This window comes from Ochlerotatus camptorhynchus, unplaced genomic scaffold (genome assembly GCF_037179485.1).
Source record: "Ochlerotatus camptorhynchus isolate MF236.1 unplaced genomic scaffold, CSIRO-AGI_Acam_v1.1 ptg000316l, whole genome shotgun sequence".
Taxonomy (NCBI): Eukaryota; Metazoa; Arthropoda; class Insecta; order Diptera; family Culicidae; genus Ochlerotatus; species Ochlerotatus camptorhynchus.
This window is the reverse complement of record NW_027040804.1, coordinates 2,471,503-2,478,570: the sequence shown is the minus strand read 5'-3', so window position 1 is coordinate 2,478,570 and position 7,068 is coordinate 2,471,503.

The window sequence follows — 7,068 nt, the reverse complement described above, 5'->3', positions numbered from 1 at the left end:
AGCGCTCCACCCTATGTCATTCTATGGTTATTTTTCGAAATTAAGTTTGGGTGTATCTGAAGAAAAAAACCAGTTTATTTGCAATAGCCTTTTAATTTAGATTTTATTTAGATAATTGTCTTCCAAGGACTTCAAGAGCATGAGAAGACGCATTTTGCTGATAATTGAGAATTGCTAGATGTTTTTTTTTTACGAAACATATCACAGTTTTTGTGTAAAATCAATCAATATTGTTTATCAATCCAATCTTGTTTTTCTCATCAAGGATACAAAAAGGGATATCACAAATTCCATAAAATTTGTAGGTTGAATTATGTACTTTCATAACATTTGTAAAACTTTTGGTCATGTTTGTTTCTATAGGAGAAAAGCACCGATAATTTTTTTACATCAAAACCACCACAACTTCTTTAAAGCAACATCTAGCATTTCTCAACAACCTTCAAAATTTGCGTCCTGTAATGTTCTGGACTTCTTAATGATTGAAGGTTGAAGGTTTTCAAAATGACACCGAAATAAAAAAGTAAGGGCAAAAAAAACTGTTTTTTTTTAGAAACACCCTAACTAAATTTCGGAAATTGAACAAAGAATGATATTTTGATGAGATTGAATGTTGATTTAATCAGCAAAGTTGCCTGAAAGACATTATTTATAACGTTTTTTTGGCTTTCTCAGTCTAGGGTAATTCAAACAGTTAGTTTTGCATTGCCCTTTATATAGTGTCCTATGTTAATTTATATTAAACTCAATGTAAGTCCAGTAAAACAAAATACCGCGAAATAGTACCTTAACAACATTTAAAATACAGGCACCATACAGGAAGCTCCTCCAAGCTAAACACGCTTATCGTGGCAACAAACAAAAAAATTTGACGACAAACGGTAGACTGTGTATGTTCATTTTATATCAATGTTTAATGTTAGTAGTAGTCTCTATAGGTTGTAATATTTTTCTAGTTTACCCTTGAAAAAGGCCACAATAAACGGCCGAAACGTCAGGGCAATGCAAAACTAACTGTTTGAATTACCCTAGACTGAGAAAGCCATAAAAACGAAATCTCCATAAAACCAGTCGAACAACCAAATCAATTATTTATAACTTTGTCGAAGCAAGTATTATTAATTAAATATTAATTTTGAATAAAATATGACCACCCTAGCCATCACCTTTGCCAGAAGGAAGATCTTTTTTTTTTGGGTAAAATCTTCCCACGTTGTCAAAACTCTACACTGGATACAATTTCACTCATTTTGTAGTCAAGTAGGTTAACCCATTTAATGGGTAAACAATTACCCATTAATGGATAACTAATGCCCATAAATGAGTAATTGTTACCCGTTAGTGGGTAAACGTTACTCATTTATGGGTAATTAGTTTACCCATTTAATGGGTAAACCTACTTTGCTTCAAAATGTGTGAAATTTTTCTCATTAATGGGTACTATAATGTTAGAGTGTAGAGTACACAGATTCCAAGATATCGATTTTTGTTTTAAAATTTTGCGTTTTCGACCATAGTGCAAAGGCTAAACCTAAAAGTATCCCGTAGAGGGAAGTTCACCGCTCCGAAACAAATTATTACGTTTTGATTTTTCATAAAATATTGAAAAAAGGTTTCAAGAATAAAAAAAAAATGCTTTTGTTCTAATTTTTCAAAGAAAATTCACGAGCAAAAACATTTTTTACAAGTCATAATGGCATAAAGTTGAACTCAAAAAAACTTCAAAACATCGACTTTTCGGTTTTGCTGAGAGTCCAATTTTTTTTCATGATGAGATAGAAACAATATTTTACCGAAATCAGAACAGCTGAACGTTCGGTAAAACTTTGACCTTCATTTTAAAGGCTTTTGAATTTGAAAATAATATCAAAACATCTTCAACCTTGTTTAAATGGTAAAATCTTGTCGTTTTAGTGGAGATTTAGTTTCAAAGTAGCTGAATTGAATTGAATAAATTTTACCGAAAAGTTCAGCTGTTCAGCTGTTCATGTATCAAATGGAAGTCGGCGATAATTTCTAAGTGTGTTGGTGGAACAATGAGCTCCAAAGGCTCCGTAATCGCCTACGCAGGGCAAGGAACAGTTTACAACTTTTCTCTTCATGATGTTCGCACTAAACTTGATTGCACAGACACTTCGAAGGGAGCAGGTCCTGATCGTTTACCTCCAATCTTCATTAAACAATGTGCGGAGTCAGTTGCCTTACCTGCAAGTATGCTTTTCAATAGATCGTTAGTGGAGGCCATTTTTCCTAGAATAGAATGGAAGACTGCAGCTATCACTCCCATTCATAAACCTGGTAGTGTTAATGATATTGAAAATTACCGTGCGATTTCCATTTTGAGTTGTTTTCCCACAGTTTTGGAAGTCTTATCCATGATTCGCTGTACCGTAACGTCCATCATGTGATATCAGAGAGTCAACACGGATTTGTAAGGAAGCGATCCACAACAACCAACTTGATGTGCTATGTATATGTTGACTTCTTCAAAGCATTCGACAAAGTTTCAGACGCATTGGCTGTGGAAAAACTCAAACGTATGGGATTCCCGGAGTGGCTCACTCGGTGTATTGAATCATACTTATCTGACCGCAGTGCTTTTGTGCACCTTGGTGGATCCTGCTCTGAAAAGTTCTCTATTACTTCCGGGGTGCCTCAAGGGAGTCACTTAGCACCACTACTTTTCGTACTGTTTGTGAACGATCTTTTCGTACTCATCAAATCACCGAAGTATATGTTCGCTGATGACCTGAAATTCTTTCGTATAATCACCTATATGGTGGATTGCTGTGCTCTCCAATTGGATATCGACTCTCTTCTTGAATGGTGCTCATTGAACGGAATGGAAGTGAACATTCGCAAATGTAACGTCATTGAACCGATCGAGCACAACTGCAATTTTCGAGTACAATATGTTTTCTTCAAATGTTAACCGAGTGTCATCAATCAAGGATCTGGTTGTAATTCTTGACAGCAAGCTGTCCCCAAGCAACACAGAAAACATCTCAATTCTTTTATTATTTTTTATTTAAGTTGCCCAGAAATCCCTTAAATGGTACAAGAAATACATCTTTATACAAAACTGTTTCAAGTTTGTTACTTGATTTACTTTAGGTCTCAATAATGAAACTCAACTGTTTCGTTGTACTGCTTTGATGATCCATCAAATCATGCATCAAATGGGAGGAAAGAACATGTTACACTCAGATTGGTATGATGTTATATCCTACGTGATATTGTATGAAACACTTGAGCAACAAATCTAACTTGTGTTATGTTTGTTAAATGAGAGTTCCATAAAACATTATGTTTCTTCAAACTTTGGAGCAACAGAGTGTGAATTACATGTTTTATGTACCTATTGAGCCACTATTTTGAGATGTTACTAAAAAGTTGATGAACCAAGATGTGTTGAAGAATCTAATTGCGATCTTGTTCCAATTAAGGTGATATGATCCAGCGTCCACAAATCATAGGCGCTTGCACTGCCACTTCGAGTTTTCTAATAAGCTAATCTCGGACACTATTGCGATTTCAGGCATTAAATTTGCATCACCAAATGGGGAAATTGGGAAGCAGTTTTGTTGAATGTTTTCCGGTTGCTGTTAATTATCCCCTGGAAACTGCGAAGTGGCTTTGCGTTTGGAATCTAAAAGTATTCAAACTTCGTTTTGCAACCAGCTGGATCAAGTTGTTACTGTAAAGGTTTGTTGGAACCATCTAATAACTTTCATGCTGAAATATGTCATGTCGTTGTGACGTATAAAACACTTATGGACTACGTTGGCAAAAGCGGAGAAATCGATGGTGAAGAAGACCACGACGAGAGCAATATGATTAGTAACGGCGGAGGACGATGGTGATTAACGACGATGGCAACAGCGGCTGGCGTGGCCGTAGCCGTTCCAAAGAGCCAGAGAGAATGGTGAGAAGCCTGAGCTACCATTGGATTGCTGGTGGAGCTGGGGGCACCAAATATGTTGTCAGTTGTTGATGCCGATTTTGAGCTGATACCGCTGAACGGGGATTGGCCGTTAAGGATGTGTTAGAGATGGAGCTCGTTGTTGCCGGACCTGCTGGTGAACTGGAAACGGCACCAAATAGCGGGCAGATTGTTAGAACTAGTTGTTCCCAACGCCGAAATCTGATGGCTGCTGAAGGAGGAGCTGCACCGATTTCGCTACCACAAGTGACACTTAAAGCACGCACATAAAGGGTGATACGGTCAAAATTTGGTCAATATCAACTTGACGTATTTCTTTCAATTTTGCATTTAAAAAACCTGAACACCCCTCATTTTGAAGGTGTGTGTGTGTAGAATGTTACTCCTATTTTGATTTTGGAATTCACTCTTCAGTTGTCAAAATGCCGTCCAAGCAAGAAGAGCAGCGTATCAAAATTTTGCTCGCGCATCGCGAAAATCCGAGCTACTCGCACGCAAAGTTGGCAAAATCGCTAAAAGTTGCCAAATCAACCGTTACAAATGTAATTAAAGTGTTTGGGGAACGTTTGTCGACAGCCAGGAAGTCTGGATCGGGGGGAAATCGAAAACCGGAAGCCGCTGAGACGACAAAGAGAGTTGCCGGTAGTTTCAAGCGAAACCCTAACCTCTCTCTCCAAGATGCCGCAAATAAGCTGGGTGTATCGTCTACAACCGTGCATCGAGCCAAAAAACGAGCCGGACTATCGACTTACAAGAAGGTAGTGACTCCAAATCGCGATGATAAACAAAATACGACGGCCAAAACGCGATCCCGGAGGCTGTACACGACGATGCTGACAAAGTTTGACTGCGTGGTAATGGACGACGAAACCTACGTCAAAGCCGACTACAAGCAGCTTCCGGGACAGGAGTTTTATACGGCAAAAGGAAGGGGAAAGGCAGCAGATGTTTTCAAGCACATGAAACTGTCAAAGTTCGCAAAGAAATATCTGGTTTGGCAAGCCATCTGTACCTGTGGCTTGAAAAGCAGTATTTTCATAGCTTCCGGGACTGTCAACCAAGAAATTTACGTGAAAGAGTGTTTGAATAAACGTCTGCTGCCTTTCCTGAAGAAACACGGTTGTTCCGTACTGTTTTGGCCGGATTTGGCATCTTGCCATTACGGTAAAAAGGCCATGGAGTGGTACGCCGCCAACAACGTGCAGGTGGTTTCCAAGGACAAGAACCCTCCCAACACGCCAGAGCTCCGCCCAATTGAGAAATACTGGGCTATTGTCAAGCGGAACCTAAAGAAGACCAAAAAAAAACTGCTAAGGGCGAGCAGCAGTTCAAGGCAAACTGGCTTTCTGCGGCGAAGAAGGTGGACAAGGTGGCTGTACAAAATCTGATGGCAGGGGTCAAGCGTAAGGCCCGGCAATTCGGATTTGGAAAAGCGGAAGCCTAACTGAATATTTTTCCTGAATTTTATACTAATTGAACTTGAAAAAGAAATTTAATTTGATTTTTTAAATAAACGATTTCACCGATTTACACGCGTTTTCCCTTGACCAAATTTTGACCGTATCACCCTTTACTAAACTAATTCTATGATTGTTAAAACTACGCATTTGCTACTTGTTTTAAACATAACTGGAACATGGATACCATTGATAATACGCAATGGTGCAGATATATTGAAACAAATTTGCGGTGTTGTTGCAACATAGTAAGAATCGTTAATACTAATTTCCACTTATTTGCAACGTAAAAAATGCTTGTTGGAAACTTTTCATGATGTCTTGAAAAATATCTACACTATTGTAACGTACTATTTAACATTTTTGCAACAGTTCAGTGACTTGGATTATACCTTAATGAAACGTACACTACACAAATTTAGTTGCTATAATGAGAAGTGTTGACAAATATTCCAAAAATTTAAAACTACAACGATTCACAATTTTGCACTTGATAATTTTTACGTGAAAGCATTTTGATTTGTTATTTGTGCAGGACATTAAAAAAAACTCAATTAGTTCGACTCTATTTTCTTATGGTGTAATGTTAGGTGGAGGTTTTGATTTGTTCTGCATCAGATAGAAGGCTTTGCATTATAATCACAAACTATTTTTTGAAGATGAGTGTGTGATGACTTGATGATGATAGAAAGAAGTCTTTTATTCTCGATTCTTACAATGAGCCAAACAAACGGCGCCGGTGGTGTAGTGGTAAGCGTGATTACCTCTCACCCCAGCAGGCCTGGGTTCAATCCCAGTCGGCGCCGCCGGGATATTCTGAGGCATAACATCTCTGATCACGCCTTCCTTCGAATGGGAAGTAAAGCCGTTGGTCCCCGGTTCATGAGTTGATGGGTCGATAGGTAGGGTCCAGGTGTGGGAGCTGCCTTCCTGGCACGTCGGTAGCATTGGTGCTCAGCACGGAAAACAAGATCGACGGAAAAAACAAACCAAAGAAAAAAAAAAAAATGGGCCAAACTACCATGGTAATTTGTGCCATTGAATCTACGGCAACAAGGTGTCGAATTTACCGCAAAAAAAAGGATCTAGATTTCACCAGTCCGGTTCCTACCTGTGTCACCATATGGATTAACACTTCAAGAGCGGATATCACTCCACCTGATCAAAAATAACAAATTTTGTCTACAGTTATCGATCAGCCAGAGTGCTATTAACTGATAGTTTGAACCCTTAAGGTTTGAAGTTAAAAATCGAAGCGTTGAAATATAGATCCCTTACACTAATTATTGGATAGTGGATGCCCTTGTAATATTATGATTAAATAAAGGGTAAAAAAGCAAGCATGTATTAACCTGAAATTGCGCCACTGCCAACTACTCTGTGTATTTTTGATGGACTCAAAAACCGCAGAAAATTGACCTTTCGGTTTTGTTGTGAATCCAACTTTTTTCATGATGAGATTGACAACATATGTTTACATGTTAACTTTCCAAATAATCAACATAATAAACATTATTCCTTTGGATTTTTATGTCTTTTACCAACATTTCGGGTTATCTACAAATAATGTAACGGAATAGGGGAAGAGTGGGAGTCTCAACATCCCTTACAATTTCTTACAACTCAAAGAGGGGGGTTGAAATTTTCATACATAACATTAAGACGAAG